The sequence below is a fragment of the Salvelinus namaycush genome, unplaced genomic scaffold, assembly GCF_016432855.1.
Source record: "Salvelinus namaycush isolate Seneca unplaced genomic scaffold, SaNama_1.0 Scaffold1443, whole genome shotgun sequence".
Taxonomy (NCBI): Eukaryota; Metazoa; Chordata; class Actinopteri; order Salmoniformes; family Salmonidae; genus Salvelinus; species Salvelinus namaycush.
The window spans coordinates 21346-32655 of NW_024058168.1; positions in this window are offsets into that span (position 1 = coordinate 21346).

Genomic DNA, 11310 nt, shown 5'->3' on the forward strand with positions numbered 1-11310 from the left:
TCCTTCCTCGTGATGCAATAATTTTGTTAAGTGCACCAGTCCCTCCTGCAGCAAAGCACCCCCACAACATGATGCTGACACCCCCGTGCTTCACGGTCGGGATGGTGTTCTTCGGCTTGCAAGCCTCCCCCTTTTTCCTCCAAACAGAATGATGGTCATTATGGCCAAAGAGTTCTATTGTTGTTTCATCAGACCAGAGGACATTTCTCCAAAAAGTATGATCTTTGTCCACATGTGCAGTTGCAAACCGTAGTATGTCTTTTTTATGGCGGTTTTGGAGCAGTGACTTCTTCCTTGCTGAGCGGCCTTTCAGGTTATGTCGATATAGGACTCGTTTTACTGTGGATATAGATACTTTTGTATCTGTTTCCTCCAGCATCTTCACACGGTCCTTTTCTGTTGTTCTGGGATTTATTTACATTTTTCACATCAAAGTACATTCACCTCTAGGATACAACGCGTCTCCTTCCTGAGCGGTATGACGGCTGTGTTGTCCCATGGTGTTTATACTTGTGTTCTATTGTTTGTACAGATGAACATGGTACCTTCAGGCATTTGGAAATTGCTCCCAAGGATGAACCAGACTTGTGGAGGTCTACAATTTTTTTCTGAGGTCTTGGCTGATTTATTTTGATTTTCCCATGACGTCAGGCAAAGAGTCACTGAGTTTGAAGTAGGGCCTTGAAATACATCCACAGGTACACCTCCAATTGACTCAAATTATGTCAATTAGCCTATCAGAAGCTTCTAAAGTCATGACATCATTTTCTGGAATTTTCCAAGCTGTGTAAAGGTACAGTCAACTTAGTGTATGTAAATTTCTGACCCGCTGGAATTGTGATACAGTGAATTATAAGTGAAATAATCTGTCTGTAAACAATTGTTGTAAAAAAATTACTTGTGTCATGCACAAAGTAGATGTCCTACCTGACTTGCCAAAACTATAGTTTGTTAACAAGAAATTTGTGGAGTGGTTGAAATACGAGTTTTAATGACTCCAACCTAAGTGTATGTAAACTTCCGACTTCAACTGTACATTCAGCCTCTTGTGACTTGAAGGAAAATTATGAAACACAGAGACAAAAGTTAAATTATTTAATGTTAAACCCAAAAAATGATTGGTCAATTTTTTTGGGGAAGCCTGGCTTCCCTTGGCATCCATAAATACACATCACTGACAGGGGTTGTATTTGAAGTCGAAATGGAGGTTAGTAACTGTCGATCTGATGTCCAGAAGTGCTTTGCGGTATGAACTTTCTGTCCCGCTTTAATATAAATGCATCTTATGAAGGCTTCAATTCATAAATAATCTATAACCGTATATCATGCTTTATACAGATTCATGTGTATGACATAACCATCAATATATTTTTTCACATCTATTCATATTTTATAGTGCATGAAATACAGTTATAGATGATTTGTGATCCATTTATGCAGTGTTTTTGAAGCTTTATAAAGCCTTCATAAGATGCACTTCAAATAAAGTGGGACCAAACTTTCTGTACAAAAAAAATTAAGATAAACACGAAAAAAGCCACTAAATAGCAAAGTTGGATTGGAACTCGTAAGATAATGCCCCACTCCGTCGGCACCATCTTATCAAAGGAGACTGATGATGATGGCATCTGCACAAGGATAATGCACTAAAACATTTTAAATGTGTTATTTTAGATGATTTGTGATCCATTTATGCAGTGTTTTTGAAGCTTTATAAAGCCTTCATAAGATGCACTTCAAATAAAGTGGGACCAAACTTTCTGTACAAAAAAAATTAAGATAAACACGAAAAAAGCCACTAAATAGCAAAGTTGGATTGGAACTCGTAAGATAATGCCCCACTCCGTCGGCACCATCTTATCAAAGGAGACTGATGATGATGGCATCTGCACAAGGATAATGCACTAAAACATTTTAAATGTGTTATTTTGTTACATGTGTCCTTAAATTGGGCCCATTTGTTTTCATGATGATGTTGAGTTGGAAGTTGTGTCTGTTCGTGACAAACTGAAGAACTTTCCACCTGAACGTAGTTCATGCTTTGCTCTCACTATCCAACTGGTTGTCCGTGATGCCCCAGAGCAGGCTGGCTCATTTAGACAAGTGCTAGGCAAGGTGTCTAGAATATTGTCCCAAACCATACAGAGCTACCGGAGGCCCACAACAAACTAAAGATTTCAAATGCGACAAGATGGAATAGTTAGCTGAAGATGCTCAGGTCAATTCTGAGAGTTACACCAGAAGTCCTCAGTCAGCTCCATGACTCATGCAAGCTCACAGCCACTGACATGGAAAAACATCTGAAAGCTTTGTGAAACTCTGGAGCCATTTTACGGATGCCACTGAAATGGTCCAGGGGGACCAGGTTGTAACCAGCAGCTAATTCCATAACATGTGCCAAAGGTCTTCGCCTTACAAATGCCTTGCAAATGTCCCTACAACAAAATGCTTAAAACCATGAAGCTCTCTGAGAAAAACGGCTGTCGAAGTGATGGAGTGTTTCAGTTGGCAACATGCCTGGATCCACGCTTCAAAGTGGATTGGTGTTCTGGGGATGAGGCAAACAGTATGAAGGATCTTCTCCTTGCAAAGGTCACCCCTCTTCTGGATATGCAGAGGTACCGTACCTGCAACCCCTTCAACACAGTCACGCTCTAAACTCTTGAGTACATGACTGACCGTTCCAGTAGGAAATCCAGGAAATCACAACATACTTGAGTGAACCATGTGCCCCAGAGGACTCTGATCCATTGACTTTTTGGAAAGGTCAAGAGAAGACACTTACCCACCTGACAAAGCTAGTTATCAAGAATCTGGCCAGCTTCTTCAGCACCTCTTAAGAGATTGTTTTATGTTTCACCATACTCTGATTTTCTTAATCAGCATAAGGCCATAATAAAAGTAAGTATAAACTGATTAAAACACCTAGATTGGAACGCCTAAATCGGAGTTCCAGCAGTGTATTTCATCTGTGCATGTGCTAGCACGAGCAGCGCAAGCCTTTTGCATGAGTGAAGTGAGTTCGGAAAATCGTACATTTATTTATATTTTATTTAACCTTTATTTAACTAAGGAGGGTAGGTTGAAAACAAATTCTTATTTACAATGGCTGCCTACAAAAAGGCAAAAGGCTTCCTGCTGGGACGGAGGCTGGGATTAAAACAAAAAATGTAGGACAAAACAAACAAGAGAGACAAGAGAGACACCACAACACTACATAAAGAGAGTCCTAAGACAACAGCACAGCATGGCAGCAACATAACATCAAATAACATTTGATTTGATTTGACAACAACATCGTAGCAACACAACATGGCAGCAGCACAAAACATGGTACAAACATTATAGGGCACAGACAACAGCACAAAGGGCAAGAAGGTAGAGACAACAATACATCACGCAAAGCAGCCACAAGTGTCAGTAAGAGTGTCCATGATTGAGTCTTTGAATGACGAGATGGAGATAAAACTGTCCAGTTTGTGTGTTTTTTGCAGCTCGTTCCAGTCGCTACCTGCAGCGAACTGAAAAGAGGAGCTTTGGGGACCTTTAACAGAATGTGACTGGCAGAACGGGTGTTGTATGTGGAGGATGAGGGCTGCAGTAGATACCTCAGATAGGGGAGCGTGAGGCCTAAGAGGCTTTATAAATAATCATCAACCAGTGGGTCTTGCGACGGGCATACAGAGATGACCAGTTTACAGAGGAGTATAGAGTGCAGTGATGTGTCCTATAAGGAGAATTGGTGGTAAATCTGATGGCCGAATGGTAAATAACATCTAGACGCTCGAGAGCACCCTTACCTGCCGATCTATAAATTACATCTCCATAACCTGGCATGGGTAGGATGGTCATCTGAATCAGGGTTCATTGGCAACTAGGGTGAAAGAGGAGCGATTACGATAGAGGAAACCAAGTCTAGATTTAACTTTAGCCTGCAGCTTTGATATGTGCTGAGAGAAGGACAGTGTACCGTCTAGCCATAGTCCCAAGTACTTGTATGAGGTGACTACCTCAAGCTCTAAACCCTCAAGAGGTAGCAATCACACCTGCGGGGAGAGGGGCATTCTTCTTACCAAACCACATGACCTTTGTTTTGTAGGCGTTCAGTACAAGGTTAAGGGCAGAGAAAGCTTGTTGGACACAAAGCTTTGTTGTAGTGTTTAACACAAAATCCGGGGAGACTGTATCATCTGCATATAAATGGGTGAGAGAGCTTCCTACTGCCTGAGCCATGTTGTTGATGTAAATTGAGAAGAGCGTGAAAGTATGGATCTTAGAAATTTTTCACATAAAAATGTTATATATGCTAAAACAGAATCTAATATGTTTCCCAAAAATAATAAAGTTTCTGTGATAGTACGTTTTGATAGATTGCTGATTTTCTGCATTTTCAAAGTCCCATCAGGTTGATTTCAGATGTGTCTATGTAAACAGGATTATTAGGGACATTGTTCTTCTTGCAAAGTATGTAAATGTTTTAATCAAACTATTTTACGAATCTTCGTATTATTGTGTGCATGTAAATGTACCCACTGTCATTTTGTCATTTTTGGGTGAACTATTTTATTAATATGTTTTTTTTATATATTATATGGACTTTTAGCTTACTACATGTATTTGTTCTCAATTACAAAAAACAATGTCACAGGTGCAACAGGAATGTTCATTTAGCTTTTAATCAAAATGTTTATTGCTATCAAGTGGTGAGGCACACATGTTTTACATTTCATGGTGCGCACTATGGTGGTGTTTATATATTTTTTTTTTTTTACAAAAGCATAAACCACAAATTGAGAGAATTCTGGTGGGACATTTAAAAATGATGAACCTGGCATGACATAATAGCGAACTGAGCAACATTAGTAATTGAATGACCCATTATTGTAAACAACATCTTTATGCTCTGTCTCTTATAAATGGTGCTCACTGTGATGCTGTCAACCCTCTGAACTGCAGCATGGTATTCAACATATTTATCACTTCTACCCCCCACAAACCCTATCTAATTCAGACACCACCACTACCACCCCTCAACCCGGCCGACGTGCCTAAAATGTGTTCTTAAAGAAAAGCATATGTGCAAAGTTGCATAAGAGTACAAACACTGTAATTGAAAACTTTTGAGGCAAGCCTGAGTCAAAACAGGACCTTTAAACCTTTAGTTTATTTATTTATCTTTTATTTTTTACATATTAACCTTGTACATCTCTGTATATCTGTCCCCCTGCATGCAAATTACATTGTGTGAACACATAAACCTATGAAAAGTGCTACGACACTGGCCCATAACTTCAGATTACATAACTACACAGCAAATTGGCCAGTGTTACCTAGTGTTGATTTAGATTGACGCACATCATTTTAAAAATCCCCATCAGAATCCGTCAGTTTAAACTAGAGATATCCGCTTTTTTTTGCATTGGCTGCATCTCAATCGACCACATCCGTCTATGTGAGCCTTCCGCATGCATGGTGGAAAGTGGTTGATTACAGTGTGTTTGTCAGACCATGAGACATCCCGAAAATCCGTCTTCTCACAAAAATATCTGTAGCTTCCGAACGGTTTACGTTTTGCACAAGTGTCACGGGACTCATCTGAAGTCAGTAACGCTGATGTGCTTCTGTCTGTAGAGTCCGGACCATTTGAGCTACAAACTATTATGACTCTCGTGAAAACAATGGAGTTCTCCACTGTTTTTTTGCTTTTGATTAATGTGTTATACAATGCGTTTCTAAGGGGCTATAGTAATACAGGCCAAATTCTATATTTTATCAAATAACTTTGTAAAAAGAATTGTGGGGGGGGGTAATACCTAAAGGGGTCCTAAAATTCAAAATCAAATATCTAAATGATCCATGGTATGACCATCTTAACACAATTCCATAAACTTTTAGAGTAACAATAATTTGTTTAAATGCAGTAGAGCAGGTATTCCCAAACTGGGGTACAGGTACACTCAATGCCGTCAGGGGTACGCCAAATAAAAATGTGATTCACATTTTTTTTTTAATATAAATCTTCACATCGGGGCTATACATTTGGGTGAGTTTTTTTTCTCGACTGAGTAGCCTCGTTTCAGTGCCAAAAATAAAATTGAAGCATCTAGTGTTCAGTGAAATAATAACACAAGGTCAAATACAGGTAGCCTAGTCAAATAATTAACATCCAATCACATTAACCGTTACTCTCTCGTGGGAATTCCACTAACGGTCCGTATGTAGCCAAACGTAGCTGCTGCTCATGTTGGTATCAGTACTGATGGTGCAAAAGCAATAACAAGGAGACCTAGTGGAGTGCAAGCAGTTTCTCCCGACGCCACTTGGGTACACTGCAGCATCCACTGAGAGGCTCTTGCTGCCAAGGGAATGCCTGACAGCTTGAAAGACGTTTTTGACACTACAGTGAAAATGGTTAACTTTGTTTAAGCAAGGCCCCTGAACTCTTGTGTATATTCTGCACTGTGCAATGATATGGGCAGCGACTATGTAGTGCTTTTACAACATACGGAAGTGCGCTGGTTATCAAGGGGCAAAGTATTGACATGTTTTTTTTAAATTGAGAGACAAGCTTATTGTTTTCTTTACTGACCATAATTTTCACTTGTTTGACCGCTTGCATGATGACGAGTTTCTCATACGACTGGCCTATCTGGGTGATGTTTTTTCTCGCCTGAATAATCTGAATCTAGGATTACAGGGACTCTCCGCAACTATATTCAATGTGCGGGGGACAAAATTGAGGCTATGCTTAAGAAGTTGCAGCTCTTCTCTGTCTGCATTAACAAGGACAACACACAGGTCTTTCCATCATTGTATGATTTTTTGTGTGCAAATTAACTCAAGTTTACGGACAATGTTTAATGTGATATAGCGAAGCACCTGAGTGAGTTGGGTGCGCAATCACGCAGGTACTTTCCTGAAACGGATGACACAAACAACTAGATTCGTTATCCCTTTCATGCCCTGCCTCCAGTCCACTTACCAATATCTGAACAAGAGAGCCTCATCGAAATTGCAACAAGCGGTTCTGTGAAAATTTAATTTAATCAGAAGCCACTGCCAGATTTCTGGATTGGGCTGTGCTCAGAGTATCCTGCCTTGGCAAATCGTGCTGTTAAGACACTGGTGCCCTTTGCAATCACGTACCTATGTGAGAGTGGATTCTCAGCCCTCACTAGCATGAAAACAAAATACAGGCACAGACTGTGAGTGGAAAATTATTTAAGCCTGAGACTCTCTACAATACAATCCAACATTGCAGAGTTATGTGCATCCTTTTAAGCACACCCTTCTCATTAACCTGTGGTGAGTTATTCACAATTTTCGATGAACAAATAAGGTTTTATATGTAAGATGGCTAGACCCTTTCCTTTCCTGTTTCAGCATGACAATGCCTCCATGTTCGACGAGCAGGTGTCCACCTACTTTTGGTCATGTAGTTTATATGTTCCTCTCAAGTTCTTCACTCTTTCCAGAGTTACATGGGAAACACTGCAACATAGTAAAATCTTTAACACGTTCAAAAGTGTTATTTTAACACCAGTTCAGTGGGACACTTTCCGATTTAAATGTACACCTTTGATTTTGTTGTGTTTTAAGCCTACACTGTAAGACTCTTCTGTAATTTCAACAGTAAACACTGTAGAATACACAGTATAATACCTTAAATATGGTGTCGATTGCACTGCCTTATGTGTAATATCCTGAAAAAATTGTTATTAACTGTAATCAAAACTGTAATCGAAATTGTCAAGTGCCGATATATGTCTATGTATTACTGTTTAATCTAATAGATAGAATATATATATACTGTACATTAATACTATAACTACGCCTAATCTTTATTGCTAGCCAACTTTAAACGACTTTATGTTTTCTTTGCTAACCTAGCTAGCTAGCTGGCTAAAGTTTGCTAACTGGCCTACTTCTCAAGTTGACACAAGCAATTTAGGTCTACTATAAATTGTTCTTAATTATCTTGCTGTTCGACCTGGAATTTTATTTTGGGAGCACCAGTGTGCCTAGAAAAAAAGATCTAACAAATAATCTTTGTTGTAATGATTACACTTCGCTGTATCACAGTCTCTCGGTGCCATAGAGAATAAACACACAGATTCGTGACCGTTATGTTTGCACCATTACTACAGAGAAAATTGCTTAATTTTTTGCCCAAACAGTTCAAAAGATATGACCCATATTACTGGCGCAACGTTTTTGTCATTCTATAGTGGATTGACGTGCCACATTGTACACATAAACCACATAAACCACATCGCAGGCCATTCTAAAACTACTCGGGAGCCGCTAACCATTTAACTTAACTTGTCTTCCAAAAAAGGTTATTCATTTGAAAATGGTTCTTGGTAGAACCCTATCCCTCAAGAAAGAACCCTTTTGGAACCATTTTCTCTAAGAGTGTGGGGTCACGTAAGGTCAATGCTACAATAGCTTTTTCAGTTTGTAACAATAAATAGCCCAATGGTCCACTGGTTGTTTTATTACCCACAGCATCATTCAAATTGTTAAGTGGTGATTTATGTGTATGTGTTATTGTATAATCTAATAGATAGAATATACAGTTGAAGTCTGACGTTTACATACATTGAGTTTACATTGAAAAACTTGTTTTTCAACCACTCAACAAATTCATTTCTTGTTAACAAACTATAGTTTTTGTCAGGTTGGTTAGGACATCTACTTTGTGCATGACACAAGTAATTTTTACAACAATTGTTTACAGACAGATTATTTCACTTATAATTCACTGTATCACAATTCCAGTAGTACATATACTAAATTGACTGTGCCTTTAAACAGCTTGGAAAATTCCAGAAAATTATGTTTTTAGCTTTAGAAGTTTCTGATAGGCTAATTGACATCATTTGAGTCAATTGGAGGTGTACCCGTGGATGTATTTCAAGGACTACCTTCAAACTCAGTGCCTCTTTGCTTGACATCATGGGAAAATCAAAAGAAATCAGCCAAGACCTCAGAAAAAAATTGTAGACCTCCACAAGTCTGATTCATCCTTCGGAACAATTTCCAAACACCTGAGGGTACCACGTTCATCTGTACAAACAATAGTACGCAAGTATAAACAACATGGGACCACACAGCCGCCATACCGCTCAGGAAGGAGACGCGTTCTGTCTCCTAGAGATGAACGTACTTTGGTGTGAAAAGTGCAAATCAGTCTCAGAATAACAGCAAAGGACCTTGTGAAGATGCTGGAGGAAATAGGTACAAAAGTATCTATATCCACAGTAAAACGAGTCCTATATCGACATAACCTGAAAGGCCGCTCAGCAAGGAAGAAGCCACTGCTCCAAAACTGCCATAAAAAAGCCATACCTCGGTTTGCAACTGCACATGGGGACAAAGGTCATACTTTTTGGAGAAATGTTCTCTGGTCTGATGAAGCAAAAATAGAACTCTTTGGCTATAATGACCACCGTTATGTTTGGAGGAAAAAGGGGGAGGCTTCCAAGCCGAAGAACACCATCCCAACTGTGAAGCACCGGAAGGCAGCATCATGTTGTGGGGGTGCTTTGCTGCAGGAGGAACTGGTGCACTTCACATAATAGATGGCATCATGAGGCAGGGCAATTATGTGGATATATTGAAGCAACATCTCAAGACACCAGTCAGGAAGTTAAAGCTTGGTCGCAAATGGGTCTTCCAAATGGACAATGACCCCAAGCATACTTCCAAACTTGTGGCAAAATGGCTTAAGGACAACAAAGTCAAGGTATTAGAGTGGCCATCACAAAGCCCTGACCGCAATCCTATAGAAAATTTGTGGGCAGAACTGAAAAAGCGTGTTTGAGCAAGGAGGCCTGCAAACCTGACTCAGTTACACCAGCTCTGTCAGGAGGAATGGGCCAAAATTCACCCAACTTATTGTGGGAAGCTTGTGGAAGGCTACCCGAAACGTTTGACCCAAGTTAAACAATTTAAAGGCAATGCTACCAAATACTAATTGAGTGTATGTAAACTTCTGACTCACTGGGAATGGCGATGAAAGAAATAAAAGCTGAAATAAATAATTCTCTCTACTATTATTCTGACATTTCACATTCTTAAAATAAAGTGGTGTTCCTAACTGACCTAAGACAGGGAATTATTACTAGCAATAAATGTCAGGAAGTTGGCTAAGGTGTATGTAAACTTCCGACTTCAACTGTATATACTGAATATGCATACATACTGTATGTATTTGTGCACATACATGTATGTGTGAGTGCTATGACAAACTGCCGTGGACTCCACTGCTCACTGAATATGCAAAATACACAAGTTAGTAGTGTTTTACATTTATCACATCTGTGTATCGGTGGAGTGTATAAGAGCTAATCATTTGATGGTTTGTGTGTAGAGTTTTGATGCAAAAACACAACTTTGAGAAGAGTTCAAATAGTTTTGAATTAAGTGTTTGGTTTTGCAAGAGATGTGTGACGTTTTGCATGTTGTGTGTGCAGAATCTCGAGAAAAGGAGCCAGAGTTTCAGAAATCATGTGTAAGCAATTGTCAAAAACTGTAACAGCATTTTTCCAAAATAGCATCTACCACATTCCACCATACAGGGAAACAGACTTTTTCCAGATTGGCAGCAACCACCTTCAGAGACTACGTTTCATCCCATGTAGGAGCTACACCTATTTAGCACATTTCCGGGATACTATTGTCCGGCCAAATTTCCAATGTGGAAACTGTCCGTTTATTGAGAATGTACTGTATTTCTGAGCTGGAGGTCCAGAGTAAGCAAATTGAGACATTGCAGTGTATCCTGGTTAGGTCGCACTCTAAGACCTTTTCCTTTACTACTCCTGAGCCTGGTCGTTGTGCCACCGTGTTGCCACTGACTGGCCAGGGTTGCCCTGCAGAGACCCCTCCCTAGTGAAGGCATCACTACCCTCCCATCTCACCCGCTCTTCCCATTCTATCTCGACCTCCCCCCCTTGGAGAATAAAGGAGCAAGGACGCTTTATGAGGAGCTGGTGGATGCCACGGTTATCGATCCTGCATCCCAGCATTTATTTGGGCTGCAATTTCTGAGGCTGGTAACTTTAATGAACTTCTCCTCTGCAGCAGAGGTAACTCTGGGTCTTCCTTTCCTGTGGCGGTCCTCATTAGAGCCAGTTTCATCATGACTGACCTTCATGTCTTATAGTAATTACGAACTGCTGTTTCTCTTTGCTTATTTGAGCTGTTCTTGCCATAACATGGACTTGGTCTTTTACAAAATAGGGCTATCTTCTGTATACCACCCCTACCTTGTCACAACACAATTGATTGGCTCAAATGCATTAA